The 21,833-nt window shown below is 39.5% G+C and overlaps 1 long non-coding RNA gene across 3 annotated transcripts; it reads left to right on the top strand.

The window, feature by feature from the left end:
• The first annotated feature begins 2,483 nt into the window (after positions 1-2,483).
• On the top strand, positions 2,484-21,638 carry LOC143442451 (uncharacterized). Of its 3 annotated transcripts, none has more exons than XR_013110682.1 (3): positions 2,484-3,391; positions 13,284-13,389; positions 20,990-21,638. It is a non-coding gene; the product is annotated as an uncharacterized LOC143442451 (long non-coding RNA). The 3 variants fall into 3 exon arrangements; XR_013110680.1 differs by having other exon boundaries at positions 2,484-4,482; XR_013110681.1 differs by having other exon boundaries at positions 2,484-3,205; positions 20,990-21,637.
• The last annotated feature ends 195 nt before the right edge of the window (positions 21,639-21,833 follow it).

The following is a 21,833-nucleotide window of genomic DNA, read 5'->3' as shown; positions in this document are numbered from 1 at the left end:
GTGGTGTTGGTGGTGTTGGTGGTGTTGGTGGTGTTGGTGGTGTTGGTGGTGTTGGTGGTATTGGTGGTGGTGTTGGTGGTGTTGGTGGTATTGGTGGTGGTGTTGGTGGTATTGGTGGTGGTGGTGGTGGTGGTGGTTCTGGCAAGCCAGTCCTGAAGGCATGAGAAAGGGAGAGCCTGTGGGATGACTAGCTCAGATTCCTCTCAGGCCCAAATACAGGACTTTGAATTGGCCCATCCCAACATCTATCCCACTGATGAATTGCTGAAGTGCATGAAGGAGCCAGTCTCACAGATCCCAAACTACAGGATCTCCATGACACAGGGTAACAATAAGATATCTGAAAGGAGTCCCAGGGAGTTGTTTACCTGTAAATAAAAAGAAAGAGATAAGAGAACATGATGCTGAGTTTGAGGTAAGGCTGTGTAGTTGACTATATTTTTATTAGTAAAAAATGTTACTATCTATCCAAAAGATGATAACTATGTATCATAAAGAAGAATTTTCCAGAAACGAGAGTGCCAGCTGCATTCTCTCAAAGTGTTCACACATTTAACCCATCCAGTTTGTATAACTGAATAATATAAAAACTGGGCCACAAATCAAACATCTAAATTAGATCTTCTTTCAAGATACTAAAATTAAACTTCAGGGAAGACTTTTTAAAAAATCAGATACTACTGAGTAGATTGAAGCAATGGTCGACCAGGCTTAATCTCCCTGACTGTCAGGCACTTGGAAAGAGAGTTGAGAAGACCTAGTATAAACAATTTGAAAAAAAAAAAAAAAAAGAAGAAGAACCACAAAGAAAATACCTGCTCTGGTATCTAAGGTCAACTCTGCGTGGTGCTCGAGAAGACTACCGTAGTCTTATTTTGAGCAACTCCTAAAATATACGAATCTTGTTTAACTGATCTATTTAACATGAGGGAAAAAAAAGCATTGGTTTTACCCCATCCCCTAGAATTGCAGATTTCTTTCTTGACCATAATAAAGATCTGGTGAGGTCTTCAATATAATGTTGTATTTTAAATGTCTTCAACTAATCAACTTGTTGAGAACAAGATTGAAACAGACTTCAGTAGCCCCGTATTTCCTTCACTCATTCCAGTGTGAAATCTTTCTTCAGCACCTGACACCGATCTGGTAGTGTTGGTTCTAGGGCTGCAACAGTCACCAAACCTGAAGACTCTCCTTAAGGAGCCCAATGTCCAGAGAAGAGAACAGGTAAACAGTTGAGTGAACAATCAGTTCTGATTCTGATAAAATCTACAGTGAAAATGTTTTCATTAACCACAGAGTGGAGAACAGTAAGTGCAGTGGAAAGGGAGTACCTTTTCTTGGTGGTGACATTTTAGGCTGAGACCTGAAAACATGCAGGATCTGGGTGTTTGAAGAGCCAGGATTAAGGTCTTCCAATCCCAGTGTAGGGAGAAATATATAGACGAAAATGTCAGAATCCCACGTGCTTAAGCAAAATGAGCAGAGAGACTATACAATGGCATGGGAAAGGTGAGCACAGACCAGGATGCACACACCATTATAGGATTTAATTTTAAATGCCAAGGGAAGACACTCAGATGTTTTTATCAGAGGGGAGACAGGACTTAAACTATTTCAGGAAGCCAATAAAATGCGTTAATGGAAGAAATGGCAGAACCTAATTTTAATGATTATCCTTTTATGTGGAGATTGACTTTTAGGAGCAAGGTAATGTCTGTAGTTTTCTACCTAACATCTGTTTGTCTGCTGTTTTTGTTGTGAGTGTGGATAGAAGTGGAGGGATCCCCACTGTGTTTTGGAAGCATGGTCCACGTGTAATACAGTGTGACTGTATATAAGAATTTAGAAAACAGCCAGGTGGTGTCTTAGGCACTGTGTTGATCATATGGATGCGAAGTATAGGATGGGCAGAGTGGTAGAGGTTCTAATTTGGGTACTTTGAAATTGAGATGGGTTTAAAAATATTCACGTGAAGATGCTAAGTAAGCAGTTGGATAGACGAGGCTCACGCTTGGAGGAGCAATCCGGGGTAGAGATAGAAAATGAGGGAACGCTAGGGGGAGGGTATTTAAAGCTGTGGGGATAGATGAGACCAAGAAAGAAAGTACAGAAGCAAGAACAGCTAGGGAAAAAGCTCTAACACTTAGCATTATTGAAAAAAAGGAACCCAGAGAAAGTAATATCAGCGAGACAGAGTGGTGTGTATCAAGTAATATCAGCGAGACAGAGTGGTGTGTATCAAGAAGGGACAAGGCTTTGGCTAGGAATGGGTGTAAATAAGGACAAAATAAAATATGCATTTAATTTAGTGGAAATTAGAATCATTGCTGATATTTTAAGAGCAAGGTTGCCAGACTAGTGACCATAGAAACACCACTGATCCATTTGGGTCAATCTATTCAAGTAGTTAAATAATAACTTAGAAGTCTGAATAAATAGTTTGCTTTGGACTCTGTTAGTGCTCTTGTGGGGCGGTGGACTGTGAGAAGCAGCTGGGTGCTTGGTCGAGCATGAGCTTTGAACCCCGGAACCTTACTGGACGGCAGGAGTTCAGCTCTGCTCCCAGGCCCTGGATCTTTTCATTTAGCTTCAGCCCTCCAACAACCCCTCCCACAGAGAGGTTTATGACCATCAGTCACCTACGAACGGTCCCAGGCTCTCCCACACGCAGATGAGGTGTCTTCAAGCTCTCAGGTCAAGCCAATAGACATTATCTGCTGCCAGACCCTAACCCACCCTGAAACTGTATATAAGAGCTTTATTTAGGGGAAGTAAAGTGGTCAAGAATCATCCTGGTGTCTGAGAGTTTCTGTCACAAAGAGCTGTAACACTTGGGGAGAGATCTGCTCTCCTGGAACCTGCCTGGGACAGCAAGCTGCCTCCTTGCCAGCTAGCCGGCTTCTTATTGGCCCAGCCTGGGCCTGGACCGGCTTATCACGGAGAGACAGGTATAGAACAGCCGCGAAGGAGCAGAGGCAGCAGTGGGGACAGGCAATCTCCCCTCCTGCTTGCACTCTGTGTCCTTTGGCCCGGACCTCCTGCAACAGGCCAGGCCAGAGACGTACAGACAGTGGAGACGCAGGCTGGAGGCAGCGCGGAGACAGTAGCTAACCCTCCCTGCTCTCACCCTGTCCCCAGCCGGGAGATCGTCAGATCGTCGTGGGACACCCTCCAGAACAAGGGACTTACATGCTCTGACCAGGTGCCTTGGATCTCTTGCTTTGCTTGCACCCTGGGGTTACAAGTGAACTTTCACTTTTAATAGAACATGTCTGGATTCTTGAGTGGACGGGTTATCCTGCTCAGATGAGAAGTCGGAAGTGCTTGGGGTTAGCTGAGGAAGCCTCAACAAGAAGAGCAACACCAACAGCAGCAGCAACAGTAACAAGTTGAGTGGGAATAGAGCGGCCCGGTTTACTGTCCTGGGGCACACTACTATCTACATTGTCTTCAGAATTTCCCACAGACCAGGTTCACTGCAGATGCCCTTGGTTTTATTTTTTTCTTGATCTGGCTTTATTGGATAAAGGCACCCAGAAATAGCAATGTTAAAGAAGACAAGAGAGTAATGTGCATCAAGAAAAATTGAGGGTTTGGCTAAGAATGGGTGTGGAATGGAGACACTATAAAATATGTATTCAATTTAGTGGAAATATAAATAATTGCTGATTTTAAAAATTTTACTGATTTTTTTTTCTTTCAAAACATACTGTGGCATTTGGGATGTGGAAATCCTATTGAAGCGAGTCTCTAAATAGACATTTAGAGACTGCTTTAGCTAAAAATGTTGACTGGTCCATCACTTGGTCCTGCCTTAACTTTCAGCTGGTCTCTTGACTCAATCCATAAGCGTCTTTATCAGTAAGGAGGTATGTCTATGTGACCTGTCTCTTCACCTTTCAAAGCTGAAAGTCATTGCTCTAGACCTCCAATCATCTTTGATTTTAAGATTAGTAAAACCTTACAGGACAGACCATTCCCCAAATGAGAGGAATTATTTGTAAAGGTGAGGCTGTACCCTGGCACAGAAGGAATCCCGTTGGTCCCTTCAGTGATGATGAAGTAATGACTTATTCAGAGTATTTTTCGGAAGCAAAGCCAAGTGACTAACCAACCCATGCCTTGTTGAGGACTGTTTAATTATGCATGTCTCTTGCTCACTGCCCCTATTCTACCTCTATTCAAACCTAAAGCTAATGTCAGCATCCTGAACAAGGATGTGGAATCACTGAACATCTTACCTGTTTTTCCAAACATGGCTTTTGAGTAAGTTCCCTGTTCTGCATTTAACTGTTAATCAGTCTCTTTAATTGGCATGTTGGGACAGATGGCTGAGCCCAGTCTGTTGGCCCTGCTACAGCCGGAGAGTTTGCCCTAAAACTCCAATAACAGGTCTGAGTGAGTGAGGAGTTTGAAGTTGCCAGTGTTGTCTCATTGAGCAGTGGTCATGGTGGAACTGAGGCAATGGATATGAGAAAGGTGGGCATAGGAGTTAAGCAAGAAATATAAATAAGGCAGGCATGCCAGGATACAGTGATTAACTGGATGTGGGTAAAGAGAGGAAGCAAGAGCCGATGGTGACTTTGAGGTTTGACTGAACTGTGGTAGAATCTGGTGCCACTCGGCAGGACCACAGAAACCAACAAACCACGGGGAAGAATTAAGCTGAAGCGTTTTTTTTTTTTTTTTTTTTTTCCTCATTTGGCTTTAATTACAAGTTAACGACAATCATGAATTACAGTCAGTAAGGAGCGTGGGAATTTATGCGCTGAGCTCATACACGATAGAAAACCTGGCTACAGTGGTCAATACGGGTGTTTTGAAGTCCATCAAGGCCTAATCTTTTGCAGTGGAGATTTTTATTGCCCTTGTGGGTTTCTGGAGGGTTGGATATTATGTTATCATGTACTTCTTGATGGTAAAGGAGGAACAACGAAACAGAACTGGGGGCTTTATCTTTAAGATCCACAGATTTTAGGCATTTTTATGAGAGGGGACGATTACATGAGAGTGAATCATCTGGCTTTTCCCAAATTCTCCGTCAGCATGCTAAGCATGACTAATCAGACAGAGACTTGAAAATTCTAAACAGGAATGTGTGTACCTGTGAATATGTGTAAAAAAATCACTCTGTGTATCTTGGAAATATTCTCAACATTGAGCATCTGTGTGTGACATTTAAGTGTGAGTAACACTTGAGCAAGGCCCAGAGTGAGCTGGAGTTGATAAATGCTTTAACCAATACACCATGGCATTTATACCGTGTGCCACGGCTCCTCTAAATCTCTAGTTGATTACCTTCTGCAAAACACCATTTCCATGCTTCTGTTCACTTGGTCCCAGCGGCTGCAAGCTTTTCATCTGGAAGCAGTTTCTTTCTAGTCTCTGTGTTCACAGTATCTGGCTTGTATATTCTATAGGATATGTGTCCCGTCTTGCTTTTTCGATGCGGGTGATTTGTATGCAGGTTCTCTCGCCTAGAAGATGTAATAGCTGTCATGTACAGAGCTTCCTTGATGGTGAGTCCCTGAGAGCCTATCTCTGGGTGACTCATAAATTCCCACTGGCTATTTATCTTAGTCTGTTCAGGTTGCTGTAACAAACTATCAAACAACTAATGAACTGGGTGGCTTATAAGCAACAGAACTGTGTCTTACACTTCTAGCCTATCAGTACAAGATCAGAAAACCAGCAGGTTTGGAATCTGGGTGAGTGTGTCTTTTCTTGTTCATAATGGCTGTTCATGGGATGATTTGGTCAATGGAACTCTCTTGAGCTTCTTTTTATAAGGGTAATGACTGGCTCAGTCATCTCCATCCCTACCTCCACATATGATCACACTGGGAATTAGATCTTCACATAAAAATTTTGGGCATACAAACATTCAGTTTGTAGTACTAGAGATGACGGTAAACTGGTTTTAAATTTTTTTCCTGTAGTGCCTGACCTCTACTCTGCCCTGACACTTTTGGTCTCTAGTTGCTCTTGTGACATAGCATCCCAACCACATTAGAAAACCTACTTACTGCAATAAAAGCTATTAAACAGTCATCTTTCATACATGCTTTAGAGTCTGAGATTAATACAACCATTTCCTAGACCCACAGTGTCCAGGAGGTTTGAAACCTCAAGCTAAATTTTAGTGACACACTCTTCCAACAAGGCAACACCTCCTAATCTTTCCTAAACAATTTCACTACTTAGCATAAAACTATGTGAATATATACACCTATGAGGACCATTTTTATTCAAACTATCAATACAATAATTGACTCACTGTTACTTGTATATTTCACTTAACATGCTCAAATTTCAACTGTATATTTCCTTCTTATACTATGTGTTAAAATTTTGTTCTATATGAAATCTGTCTATGATGCTATTGTATAATGTATATTTACCATGTTTTTCCTATCTATCAATTTTCAAATAGATACAAATTGCTTTATACTTTAGCTATTATCAATAATGGCATGTAAACATGAGCATGCCCTTATAGTCTCTTCATGATAACCTTCTTATGTTTCAATGGCAGCTCCTTAGAGTTCAGACATAGTTTGTTTATTTCTGCCTAAGATCTTGATGTTGGTAATGGTGGTACGTACCCATTATTTCAGAACTTGGGAGGTCTTCAAGTTCAGCCACAGCCACATAGAGAGTTGGAAGCCAGTATGGACTACACAACAAGAACATTCTCCCCCCCCCCAAAAAAAATAAAGCACCCAAACAACTAAAGATTTTGAAAGAATGATGTCTTGGTAATTGTTCTATTACTGTTAAGAGAGACACCATCATGAGGGCACCTTGTAGTAGAAAGCTTGCTCAGAGTTTCAGAGGGTTAGCCTATTATCATCATGGTGAGGAGGAAGTGTGATAACATACAAGCAGACATGGTGTTGGAGCAGTAGGCGAGAGCTTTGCATACTAATCCATAGACCATAGACCATAGATAGATAGATAGATAGATAGATAGATAGATAGATAGATAGATAGATAGATGAACAGACAGACTGGGTCTGCTATGGGCTTTTGAAACCTTGAAGTCCACATCTGTTGACACACCTCCTCCAACTAGGCTACACCTCAACTAGGCTACAGCCTTATTTTTTTCCAAACAGTTCCATTAACCAGAGACCAAGCATTCCAACCGTGAATCTATGAGAGTCTTTCTCATTCAAACTATCTTGAGAGTTTTTTTGTGCAAATGAACACTTAAAGGTAATAGCACAAATGGAAAATTGCAGGCAGGTGAGCAATGCCTGGAAGCCCTGAAGAATGGAGCAGCAGCTGATCTTACAGGAAAACATGGAGTGTAGTTTAGCTTTCAATGTTGTCTTGCTCTAGAGGAAAGGGGCTGGGTTTTTTTTTTTTCTCCTGTACCTTTAAAGTCACACTTTTAATCTGGAGAAGTCTACTTCTCACTCTGGCTTTCTGTAAGCTTTAATAAAGAAACATGAGAAGCCCTCTAACTGGGCTCCAAAAACCTTCAAAATCAGTTTCACACAAAAGGATATTGGAAACAGTGTGTTCCAAAGCTGGGAAAGATGTCCACAGAGAGAGTAAAAAAGATTTGTGAGATCTGGGCAGGGCACTATCGACTGCAGCCTCTCAGTAGGAGTTTCTATTCCTGGCTCTTAGTTGCAAGTCATTGCTCACAATGCTGTCCCCATTGCCTTTCCAGAAAGCCCACTGATTATCTCTGAATGTGTCACTCCTAGGAAGCTTCGCCAGCGTGCCAGCATTTCTGAGAGGGTTCTGTCTGTGAGCCATCTGAGGATTGTAGACATATCTTCCTGGCGCTTAACGTCCAACTTCTAGTATAATGCAATATGTGGCTTCAGGAGAGTGTCTTTGTTTCTGGACATAATGATAACAACATTGGGTAGCATATGAAGAAAGCCGAGTTTAGAAAATCTGCTACCTTCAAGTGTAGTCTTGCTCACCAGACTGCAGGTCAGTTTTATTAGTTGTAATTTTTGCTTTGAAACCAGGCGTCGAGGAAAACAACTTTCTTGGGGGTTTTAGGTAACTCTGCTTCCTACGGTCATGATCTCTGTACACATGATCTGGCCACATCTGGGATGTATTTTTATTTCTACAACCATGAAACCTCAGACTTGATTTTCTAAATCACCCCCTGTATGTCCATTATTATTGCTGCAATCCTCTCTGATCCCATTAAAATCAGTTTTGAAGGTTGTTCACAAAGTTATAGGAATGATTTTCTTTTGCAAACTATAGAGGAAAAAACATTTTTGGGCGATATGGCAGACAGGGGACATTATAAATGCTACTTTACAAACTCATAAGTATAATCTCCATCACACCAGCATGCATTTGTACCCATGTACAGGTCCTAGGGACTTCCTATTGCTAGCAGTGTGGCATGGAGAGAACGATGTTATTAAAATCCACAAGTCCGTCTTCCCCACAGGGAACATAACTTTTAATTTGTCAGTCATAAAAGTCATCACGTAGAGCCATAACCACCATTTTAAAGATAGAGGAAGTGAGGCTAAGAAAGTTAATGGGATTTCACTGAAGTTATATTAATACAGTGATACATCTTATCGTTGAGAGCAACTTATTCATTTTCAGTAAAAAGTAAATTTCTTTCACGGAAAATGATTAGCTGTATTATTGATTATCAATCTGGCTTAATTTTCTTCAAGCATTCATCTTCTTCCTGGCATCCACTTTTCTCTTTGTCAGGTAATGCTCAGTCAATCCAAGTGGGTTTTGATGCCTGGTAGTTAGATGATAGTTTATGCTTTGCACCTTGAGACCTTTGGCACTTATAGTCTGGGATTTAGAGACAGAGCTGCATGAAGTAACATTCAAATCTGACTCAGAGTCAACTATGAGGCCTCTATGTGTCTTGGGCTCTGTGAAGTCTCTTCTCAAATATTAATCAACGTAACACACACACCAATCTTATGAGGAGAGATTATTGATTGCACCTTGACAATTGAAAGTAACAATTGACCTTGATAACAGAATATATTATCATTTCATCACAGTATCCATTCTCTGAGTGCAGTGACAAGCTGCAGCCTCTCACTCAAGAGACACAGAACTGGCATGCATTGGTGTTTTGTCAAAATGAGGAAAAGATTCTGAAAGAAGACACTGATCACTTAGTAACTGAGCAGTCTTTGAACAAGCAATTGTTTGAAGGCTAGAGAATTTCACAAGTTTGCCTTATAGAAAGCAAGAGAATATAGGAAAAAAGATGTGGGGAAAGATGACAGACTGAGCAAGAACATTATGATTTGTTCTTTGTAATAGGTAACTACCAGGAAGTTCAAGGCCATTGCCTTGAAAGTGAGCCAGCACAGTGCATGGCATGAAGCAAGGTTTTATTTTTGAGCCTTAGTTTATCTTCAAGCTTACCACATGGGGTTTTTTCTACCATCTCACTTGGATTCTAGCAGGACTAATATGATTAATACTTATTCTTAGATAATAGAAGATCCAAAGGTTAATTTAAGCCAAGCAGCACAGTTCAATAATTATGTCTGTTGTAAGAGTCGTGAATTTAATTTTGGTTTAAAATCGAGCCTTCTCTCCCTACTCAAGTCTGCCTCTTTATGGCAGCCAACTTGCAAGTGGAGAAGAGAGTAGAGGCTGTGGGATTTAGCTCTCTCTGTCCCTCCATGCTTACTCCTCTTCTGTTTTGCTGATTTTAGTTTTAGAGCACTGAAATGAAGCCCCCCAGGAAGGCGATGAGCAGGGGACACATTATAGTTTTTACATAATGGATACTGTTCAAGATCTATCAGAACTTTGTAGGCATAGTTCAGGCCAAGAGCTAACTTTCCCCTCAAAACACCTTCATGGATCCTTTGAAAATTTGTGTTCCCCTTTTGAAAAGAATTTCTGTAGTGCAAAGGCTTCTCTAGTGGGGCCAGTAAGCTTATGTATGTGACACACAGTGAGGACATCTAGGTTCTTATACAAGCTGCTTTACTTTGAAGGTAACTACAATGAGTATTTTGTGAAGAAAGAACTTTAACGCAAAGATTCTAGACTAGCCTTTCACAAACAACTCTCAGACAAATAGTGCATCAACCCACCAGGACAGATGGTACCCCTGAGGCCACTTCTGAAGATGTGTCAGAATTAAGACCCCATTGTTATCTCTGAACTTGACAACAGTCTCGAGAACACAGGGAGCTAGGCTGTGGAAATCACAGCCCCGGTTTATGGATCAAACAAAGTCAACGCTGCCTTTTTAGTCTCTGCCCACAACTCCTAAAGCAGGGAACTGGAAAATGGCCACATCTTTATAGAAAACTCCTTCCTGTGACTCTGTGAATCAGAACAAGCAGCCAGGTAATGGGTAATTCCTCACACCTGCCTCACACCCAAATGAGGAGCATCTTAGCAGCAGAACTGAAATCCCTCAGAGAAATGTCACTGTCAGGACATGTGATGAGTTTAGTTTTTCAAAATCTCCAAACTAAATAAAGAAACCCATAGGAATGAGCTCACTGGAAGTCTAATTTTGACTGCAGGGGAATTCTATCTTAGGTAAAAGAAGGCACCAGAGAATGCAGAGTAGACAGGGAAGGCGGTCAGCTTTTGAGGATTTCACTGAACTGATGATGTGTGCCCTGAGCCCATCCCACCGCTAAACGTGAAATGTCATGAGATAGTGATTACCTTACTGTTTAACCAGATCCGAGATCGCATTATGTGTACTGAAAATTATGTTATATGATTCCCTATCACACAGTTTGTTTTTTTTGTTTTTGTTTTTTTACTTTTTATTGTTTAGTCTTCCCCCCCTGTAAACTTTAAGTTTGAAAAAAGCAGAAAGTTCATTCAGAGATTTTTTTTGTGCCATTTCCCTCTCAGTATCTGGATTAATGCCCCAAATAGACAAGGGTGCATGCATAGCGTCTATAATTCTAAATGGAGAAAAAAATAGGTAACAAAACATGATAATTATGGCTTGAAAGCAGTTAAGAATAAACAAGTGTATATATATACATATATACACACACACAATGTACACACACATACACACAGACATATACATACATGCACACACACATACACACACATGCACGCACACACACATGCACACACAACTGGGATATAAAGGTGGTTTAACTCTTGAATCTAATGCAAACAGAATAAACAAGAAAAATAATACAGTCATTATCTCAGATGCACAGATAGTAATTAGCAAGATTCAACAATAGAGTCTTGATAAAAACTCATCAAACACAGTGTCTTTAAAAAATATAAAATAATTAATAATATACTAAAGCACACACATATGATATCTGAATATTAAAAAAATAATTATAGAAATGAAAGTCACCTTAAACAAATAGAACAAGATCTTGTTCTCATGGATGGAAAGACTGACTTACTACTCTAAAACACCAGTCATCCTCAAGTTTCTCATGACCCAGGACAGGTTCCTCGGAACTTTTCTCTGCTAAAATTGACAATCAGGCTCTAAAACATCATGGAGCTGTAGCAGACTAAGAATAGTAAAACAATTTTGTAAATAGAAACTTGGAAGCCTACTCAAAATTACCCATACAGGTTCCAGAGTCTCTTCTGTGGGTTCAAAGAGTTAATGACATTTTGGGGGGACTAGTCTGTCACAGTTAACCAGTTCCTCAATGTCCTTGGTAGCCCTTCTTTAAAGGTGAATTTAGAAATTTTGGAGAATAGAGTTGTTCGAAAGACTTGTATTATCATGAGCAACAGTACTGTCTGTTTAAAGAGACGCAGATGAGTATTAATCGAGCTCACGATAAAAAGAAGTAAAATAGTGATTCCCAGAGGCAAGGAAGGGCTGGGAGGAGAGCAGAGGGAGGTGGAGAACTGACACCAAAATCCAGTTAGGTAGGACAAGTCATTCCTCGAGTTCTACATCATAGTGGAGTTATAGATTACAGGCTCACTATATATCTCATAAAATCCTAAATATCAGGTGCTGATAGGCTATGAACACCTATGTGACAACTATTTAAGGGGATGAAAATATTAGGCACACTGATGTGATCCAAAGTGTATCATATACATGAATCAAATTACCACACTGTATCACAAACACATACACCATTATTACTTGTCACTAAAAGTGAATTTAACTTTTATTTTAGTCATTGGTCTGTTTTGAGGCCTCTGGCTTCTGCTACACTACCAATACTGAATCTTCACTGGGACCTTTCTCAGATATCCTGTTTTTGCCCTGTGCATGGAGATGCTGTCCCTTGAATCTCCAGCATCAGTACCTTCATGTGCTCCAGAAGCTCACTGATGAAATACATATTGAAGTGGGCTAACTCAGAGGCTTTGATCTAGGACTGGGTGGAAACTGAGTTGGTTAGCCCTCCAGCACTCCTGTACCCTCAACAGCAAGACCAGATAGAGCTTTGGCTTTGCCCAGGCAAGGGGCAGGGCCAGCTCTCCCATACTCACATGCTCAGTGCTGGCTCACCCAGGCCCATACCACCAGAGCCAGCTCTACTGTGCTGACCAGGTGAGATGTGGAACAGACATCCCTAGTGCTGTAGCCAGCAAGGAGTAGTGCTAGCTCTCCTACCTGCTGAAGGCAGAGAGAGCCTGGTGGACATTTGTCTTGTGCCTGTGCCTCTGCTTGGTTGAGGAGGGGTAGGGCCAACTCTTTTGAATGCCTCAGCTGGTGAGGGGTTGGGTTAGCTCTGTGGAGCCCTCCGACTTTAATGTGGCCTCAGGCTACAGCCCAAATTAGGGATGTCCGCATGGTTTTTGGTGGTAACATGGACCATGGACATTGACATAGGCCCCTCTGTCATTGCAGGGCTACAGACCCATAAGTTGCCCTCAGCAGCAGCATGCGCGGGCTGCTCACATCAGGCTGTTGCTCACCACGCTTGAGTTTACGCTTTCTCCTCTCTTCATGGTGCACAAAACTTTCCACCACAGACTTGCTAACCCTAGTGGTGCCTCCCCACTGCCATCCATTCAGTGATTATTTTTATAAGAGTAAAATTATTCTAAACGTTGTATGTAAATGATACAAGAAAAAAAATAAAAGCAAGTTGATACTGAGTAAAAAAAAAAAAAAAACAAACTTAATTCTCAAATTTTCTTCATCAACCATCACATTAGCTGTGTTCATTTGATGCAAAATCTCCTGGAGCTTTTCAGGGAAGTTTTAGAATAATTCAAAGAAGTAATTTTTAATGAAAAATATAAGATGGAATTTAATCAATGTGGTAGTAAAGTTTTTTTTCTTTTCTTTCTTTCTTTCTTTTTTTTTTTTTTTAAAGAAATGATATTGTTTAACTCATGGATCTGAAAGATGGAACTCTGAGCATGGCAGCTGCTTCTGAAGAGGGTCACACACTGTTATAACTTGGAAGCACAAAGCAAGAGGTGTGTCCTCACCAACAAAAGCCTGTTTTTAGTTATGTGTGTCATTGTTAATGGAATGTTTACAACTGAGTGAAACAAAATATAAAAATCCCAGTGGTATTTCTTTTGCATGGGAAACATAAGAACGTGGAACATTCATGATAAAATAGTTTAACATAATACAGATCTGCATTTACTATATTTTTCAATTAAAATAATGTACATTTTATGGGTACAGTGTAATGTTTTGGTGTTATACATAGGATATTTATCAGTTCAGAATATCTAGGCTATAGCTCATCTCAAACACAATTTCTTTGTGATGAAGATATTAAAAATCTTTTATATCTATTTTGAATCATGTGTTATTTTAAACTTAATTGCCCTTCTGTGTAACAAAACATTTTCTATCTGGTTGTGACTTTGTATCTATTAACCAATCTCTGCATAGTTAAAAATGATGTTTATTACGTGCTTGACTCCAAATAGCAATGTTAAACTCTAAACTATGCCTTTTCTTACATAATTGATTTAAATGAAATAGCATGTAGCTCTGTTAGCTGAAAAAAATATCTAAGCTTGCTTTATGTATTATGGGTATATAACAAATGTAAACATATGATCTGGTGAAGATTGCATTTAAATGAAATCTTAAAACAGTATATTCTCAACCTAAATTCAATCATTATAGAACAGTAAATGGCAGACAGGTTAATAAGTACCTGAGGGCTGGAAGATTTTCTGTCGACATTTGTGTCTCTGCTATTCAATGTGGTAGCTATTGCCTACATGTAGCTAGTAAAAATTCATATTAATTCAATTAATATAAATGAAGAATGTAGTTCCCAAGTTGCACAGGTCACATTTAAGTTTCTCAGTAGCATGTGGCTGTGCAGTTTGTGTAGGCACAAAAATCCCACCAGTGCATTGATCTGTACTGCACATACACACACACACACACACACACACACACACACACACACACACATTGCCTGATAAAATAGTAAGAAAAGAGGCTTTGTTTAATTCAGTTCTTATTCTGATGCTTTCCTTGAGTATAATAAGGATTAGAGCACAGGGGCTTTGTCTGAGCAGAGCCTTGTCCTTGCTGGGCTAAGTCAACATAAAGATGCTTATTTTTCCTGTTTCCCAACTTTAATAGTGAAGGCAACAACAGTGGCAGCAGTGTCTTTTCATCCTCTATATAACACAAAGTGCCTTCAGGTAAATCATCTCGTTTGCATCTCAAACATTTTAGGAAGTTGTCAAACGTGATTATTCCTGCTTTAAGTTTGGAAGTCTAACCTTTAGGGACATGAAGAGACCTTTGTGGATTATAATCGCAATAGTATTAACACAGTGCATATTGATCATTTATGTTTAGTGTTTATTTATTAGTGGATAGTGCTTATTAATACCTCAGTGGATTTAGATATCTATGACTAAGAACAATTTACAAATGCTGTCATTTGACAGATGAAGAAACCAAGGCGTGGGATTAGTAGGAAGGTTGCTCAAAGAGATTCAGGAAGTCCTAATGTCTTTATGTTGGCTGCTGAACAGAAGTTTCTTCTGTCCTGATTTGAATCTTTAAAGGCAAACATTAAAACAGCCCCACTGGGTAACTCGGTGATTCTACTCTGTCTTCAAGAAAATAATTTAAAACTGCCATGTATGTGAAAGAGACTAACAGTATGCATTTTACTGAGTGAAATCAACCTTGTCAGCTTTATATAGATGTCATCTTTGTGGGAGAAGCTGGAGCTACCAATCCCAGGAACAAAAGGCATGTTGCACCTCTACAGAGTCAGCCCTCAAATGTTTGCAGCTGAAAACAATTATGAGTCTCTGTTACAATGGAGCAAACTCCAACAATATGCTGTCAGCCAAAGATCCAGAAACTCTCAATTATGTCAGTTTCAACTTGGCATTGATGTAGAATAAAACTGCAGTGCTCCAACAGCTGTCCATGTAGTCACACATGGGCACCTCCCGGTGTTTGCATTATTTTGGCCCACAAGTTGATGTGACTCTAACTTTGTGGCAAACACGAGAGTAAGCTTTTGAATCTCAGAGCTCAGGCACAAATAATGCCACACGGATGGAGGTCTGATTTACAATTTGAAGTATTGTCATGTTTGTGTTGATGGCAAAAGAAAGTTCCTTCAAGCAGCCAGAACATGCTGCTGCACATCAGTCAGATGGCTAGTTGTTGGGTTTCAGTAAAACCTTGCTGGCTATGAAAAGAAGGTGAATACCATATTGTCATCTTGTCATCATCTGCAAGGCAGACATTAGGCTTCTGCAGCACATTGTGTGCATGAATGCGTGCATGTGTGTGTGTGTGTGTGTGTGTGTGTGTGTGTGAGAGAGAGAGAGAGAGAGAGAGAGAGAGAGAGAGAGGTAGATAGATAGAGAGAGAGTTGTGTGTGAGTGTGTGTGTGTTTCAGTATAAAAAAAATCTCACAAACATAATGGGTTGTAGGGGATGCAGTTATGTTTGATATAATTTTTTCAGTTGTAAATATGATAAACTTTAACCATAATGAAACAAACTGAAATGGAAATCTATTGGCTCTTATACTAGAGTTCTGAGGAGTCAAGTTCACTTTAGGGTGGCTAGAGAATAGGGTTACATTGATTTCATTTAGATTTTTCTCCTCTACACTTCCTTCTCCTTCCTTCCTCCTCCTCCTTCCCCTCCCTTCCTCCTCCTCCTTCCCCTCCTCTCCCTCCCCACCCCTCCCCCTCCTCCTCCCCTCCTTCTCTTCCTCCTTCTCCTTCTTCTCCTTCCTCTTCCTCTTCTTTTTTTTCTCCTCCTCTTCCTCCTTCTTCCTCCCAAGATCTGCATTCTACTCCTGGATTCAGCCTCAGGGAGTAGCTCTTCACAAAGCCATAATATATTCTTAAGGACCTCATCTTCAACGGTCTTTAGCCTCTGTAATTTCTGAAGGGAACTATTTTTCCTTTAAAAAGTCTCACATTGGTTACCCTTTGGCCATTGGTCCCCATCCTAGTCACATAGTCTGAGAGTTAGGGAGAGGTGAGAGGTGGCTCCAAAAAATGAGGGCCACGCAGCGAATGTGTGTGTCTACACACGTATAAATGCACATTCATGTACGTGCTGAGATGAAACCTAGCCAAGTTCTATTTGTGATATTAGTCAGACTCACTCCAAATACGATTTGTAACTTTACTATAAACCTTTTTTGTTAGTTTGGAAGGTTCACACTCAACCTCAGTTTCTGATATAATGTACAAACAATTGATATGGGATTAGTGTTGAGAAGTGTAAGATAGATAAGAATTTCAAGATCTTAATGAAGTTGTGTATGTTAACAGATTTTAAAGAAACCTGTTAGGTTGTACTCTAATGATACATATGATCTAATGATTATCTTTGTTATTATAAATCTGTTGGCTAACAGACTTAAAAATTTGTTAATTCTAAATGAATATACAAGCAAACCCATGTTTTCTTGTTTATAATTTGCATGTTTTTAGAATAATTTGTTTTATTTTGCTACAATATCCCAGATGCTTGTCAGCATAAAATATAATTCAACCAATAATTACTATGCAATAATTACTATGCAATATATTTGGCTCAATTTGATCTCAATGGACTTTCTGCTATCAAACTTATAAAATGGAAATTAAATATCTTAATTTGTGGTAGGTATAATTTACCTTAAATATAAACTTTAAGTATAGATCAGTGACCTGGATGTGTAATTTTTGACTCTGCATTATAAAAAACTAATTTTCAGCATTCTTCAGACTAAATCTGTAAATGTTCATGGTAATAATACTTGGAATATGGATTTGATGTGATGCAGGAGCCACTGCAGCTCTGTTCTGTACAGGTCTTCCAGGTGATGACTATAAAACTTTGACACACACATTCGTTTCTTCCTTCTTTTTCTTCTTTCTTTCTTTCTTTCTTTCTTTCTTTCTTTCTTTCTTTCTTTCTTTCTTTCTGTCTTTGAGACAACAGTCTCACTCTGTAATCCAGACTGGGACCTGTAACTCAGGACAATCCTTCTGCCTTAGCCTTCTGAGTGCTAGGATATGAGCCACCATGCCCAGCAAGGGATGTTCAATATGGGATATAATTTATGAAATCAGAACCATGTAGAACTATGAGTACTGGAAAAGAGAATTCATACCACATGATTATTAAATTATGAGGTTAAATTTCAGCAATATTCACTACCCTGAATATACAATTTGTCATTAAAAAATAGAGTTTTAAACTAAATTCATGGTATTTTATGATGTTTAAAATGATATGATGACTTCTTTCTTTTTTTGACTTCTTTCTTATTAAATGAACACACCACTGAGATTTTTAAAACCATCTTCCTTTCTCTTATTTAAATGTTTATTCAGAATCACCATACAACTTATGTAAGGAGAAGAAGATAATGGAGTGTAAGGTTTAGTGTTCTCAGGGTTAAGTGAGTTGCTTAGGAGGCCAACCTTCCAGGAGGTGGGATCACACACTGTGTGATTCAGACAGCAAATCCAGGATGTCTACTTGACTGTTACTTATATATTCCTAAAAGCTGGCATGAATGACACTTTTCCCACTTGGCCTCTAGGCTGTCATCACAGATACATATAGAAAAACCTCAAACAAACTCAGTGGTCCCAGTTTCTTATAAGAGGAATATTCTAGAATATCTTCCTGGCTCTGTCTTTGTTCTTTCATAGGTTTTCCTTTCCATAGGCTAACATAGTCACTAACATTTTCACATACAACTAACATTTCCACATACACATACAGGTGCACATACACATATACTCTTTGAGGTCTCTCATAAGTCCTTGAGTTTATTGGTAGAACCCTGACTTCTGTCTCAATCCTTTTTAGTCTTCTCAATGCTCTGTAGCACCACAAGAGTCATCCTCGGTAAGTCAGCCTTTCTAATTCACTTACAGCCTTTAGGTTTTGATTATTTTCAGCTTATAACTATTCCAGGCAAAATGTAGAGACATTAGGACCCAAGAGTTAAGGAAATTCATCAAAATTCAGTGATGTTACCAGTTGAGAGGATCAAGGAAGGAGAGACTTTTCACAACAAGGAGTTTTTTCATCCAAGAATATTAGTTCTGTGGTGATAAAATCTGGATAAAATCTGAAAGAGCAGTTTAGGTAACACTATGCTCAAGACCAATGTAAGGGATTCACTTTAGTGGAACAGATATGACAAGGATTCCCCTGAAGCCATGTTACAGTCATCAGACCAAGGATGGACCTGCTCAGATATCCAGGATAATTGTAGAACTAGACTATGTTTTAGCTGTTTTTAAAATCTAAATTGTACCCAGGTTATTTGGAAATATTATTCAAAATAATCTATTGAGTGCCATGTAACTCCAAGCAGATATGCTAATGAAAATTCTCACATCATGGTGCTGGAAGAAAGTCTGCCCACTACCAGAGTAGAAAAGTAAGCATCAACATCTCCCAGCTACAATCCCTATGTCTACAAAAGTGAGATGCCTGCATGATATGCTGGTGCAATAGTGTCACAAACGTTAGAGTAACCAACCACTTTCTGATAGGATCTAAGGCCTACTTCATGAAATGGAACCCATATCTGATCCTGCCTATATTAGATAGGTCGTGGGCTTCGGGGAAAATCAAATGCTATTATTTGCTAAAGGAATGTAGCAATACCTTGACTCCTCATGACATACTGCTATACTCATTGGTCAGTGTGTCACATAGCCCTCATTAGAGAAACTTTGTCTTTCAGTAAATAAAACTGACACAGAAACTTGGACAGTGTTCAGACAGTGAGTGACTTTGTAACATTCAGTCCTAAATGAAATGTCTTCATCAAAGCCCCTCTCTCAAGATCGCGATGTGCATGGAAGAAGAGGCAAGAAAACTGTGACATGATAGAAGATGCCAAGAAAACAGTGTCTTCCAAACACAACAGAACAGATGCACTGGAAGAAGCTTCTCAGATTAGGGCTGAGTGGGTCACTGACACTCTTGCAGATATCAGAACCAGTGTTTCTGATATCCATCATTGAGTGGGGAACTAACAATTTACATGAACTCCTATGAATGATTTGGCGCTCCTTCATAGGATTGGATGTCTGAGGTACTCATAACAGTTTTATGTTATGGCATGAGTAACTACCATGTTCTCAGCCTCTCTGGTGTCAGATGGCCATTGTGACTACTCTGCTGAGGTACTCAGCCTGAAGGACAAAGCACCTGTCAAGTTCTCAACCTCTCAAGTGAGATTCAGCTGTTGTTACTTTTTCAAAATAAGGTGATTTAATAAATTATTTTAATATATTCATCCTATTGGTTTGGATCCTGTGGAGAACTCTAACTAATACAATACCCAGTCTGCTCACTGACCAAGAGGACTCTTGCTTTCAATGAACTACAGTTGACTCATAGTTGTCTACGTATTATCACAGGGAACCACAGTGATCAGGTTTTTATATTGTAGTGTTGTTGTTTAATATTTGGATTATATTTGTTCTATCTCTTTGATCTTGACAGCTTCCATACTTCATTGACTCATGAAAATGACATAGTTGATTTTCAAATTCAGTATATCTGAGTACAGTCCATCTAGACTAGGAAGCTTGTATCAGATAACACTGCTGATAGGGGTTCCCGACTTGTTTTGATTTTATTATTGTCAATTGGCCAAAGAATGTAGATAAAACTGGAAAGTTTGGATTTCTCTTTTTAATGCAGAGTTATTATGCAAGTGACCACAAACTGAGTATATCAGCTTCTTCATCATTCTTCTGAAAAAAAAAAAAAAACAAGATAAGAGGCAGAAACAGATCATTTACTGGGCTGGTTCTCTTGTCAGCTACAAGATCATTTAGCTTTCCATTTTCTAGAACTCATCTTGTATTTCTGAACTGCAGCCTTAAAGATAAATATTACTGTAGAAGGTAGATAAAGGTCTACGGAAAGCAGGAGAAATAGTCTTCCCCAGGGAAGAATACACTAATTGGTCATCCAATGCCATTTAAAGTTCATTCCTGAAAACATATACATATAAATAACATTATGCTTATTGAGCAGGTTGTATTTATGTATTTAAGAAAAATATCCAGTAACAACAATTAATAAAAAAGAGGTTATGGATTTCAAAGAGAGCAAGGAAGGATATATGAAAGAGTTTGGAGGAAGGAAAGGGAAGGGGTAAATAATGTAATTGTATTATCTCAAGAATAAAAGAAGTAATAAAAATGGCTACTGGCATGACTGATATAATAATGAGTTTGATTTATTAATACCACATGGAATATTTATATCACAATATCACACTGTGCCACATCCAATAACAATTGTTAGTTAAAAATTTAAAGGGAATAAATAAATGTAAAGAAAAGACAGATAGCATTGTAGAGGATGAACTAGAGTGTATATTGTTTAATTTCAATTATATTTTGTTGAACTACCACATGTGAGTCTCAATTCTGGAGAAAAGTAGCAACTAATAATACATCATATATATGTGTATATATGACATATATAATATTTAAATTCCATTAAAGACATAAATTCCTTTTAAGACTCAGTTAATATTACAAATATTAATACTTTCCATTTTTTAACCATTGCTGACAGGAGCCTGGTTGATATAGCTGTCTCCTGAGAGGCTCTGCCAGAACCTGATAAATACAGATGCAGATGCTTGCAACCAACCATTGGACTGAGCATGGGAAAACCAATGGAGGAGTTAGAGAAAGGACTGAAGGAGCTGAAGGTCTTTGCAACCCCATAGAAGGAACAATAATATCAACCAACCAGACTCCCCCCCCCCCCGAGAGCCCAGGAACTAAAACACCAACCAAAGAGTACACGTGGAGGGACCCATGACTCCAGCTGCATATGAAGCAGAGGATGGCCTTATTTGGCATCAATGGGAGGAGAAGCCCTTGGTCCTCTGAAAGCTCTATGCCCCAGTGTAGGGGACTGCCAGGGTGAGGAGGCAGGAGTCGGTGGGTGGGGGAGTACCTTCATAGAAGTGGTGGGTGGATAGGATGGGAGTTTCCAGAGGGGAAACTGGGAAAGGGGATAACATTTGAAATGTAAATAAATAAAATATTCAATAAAGAAAAAGAAAAAAATGTTACTTAGCAAAAGCCAGATAATGCTATGTAATTTTGGGTAAAACTGATGGATCCAAATAACTCAGGTATTCAGTTGTGCCCATATGGTGTGTTTAAAAGTTTCTTCAGAAAACATCTCTTTAAAAATAGACAATTGTGGTTGGAGTATGCCAGTGACTGTCTTTGGCATCCATGTGGTGGATAAACCGAGGCAGGCAGCTGTTGGGGGTCAGCTTAGAGCTGCTGATGGGAGTGGATCCATGTACCTACAGGGGTGCTGCCGAAGACAGCCAGTGATTAGAGAAGTTACTCAGAAGCCTTTTTTTCCTGAGGGAGAAAAGCTTAGTCCACTGGAGCTG

The sequence above is a fragment of the Arvicanthis niloticus genome, chromosome 5 (genome assembly GCF_011762505.2).
Source record: "Arvicanthis niloticus isolate mArvNil1 chromosome 5, mArvNil1.pat.X, whole genome shotgun sequence".
NCBI lineage: Eukaryota > Metazoa > Chordata > Mammalia > Rodentia > Muridae > Arvicanthis > Arvicanthis niloticus.
This window is presented reverse-complemented; position numbering and strand designations above follow the sequence as displayed.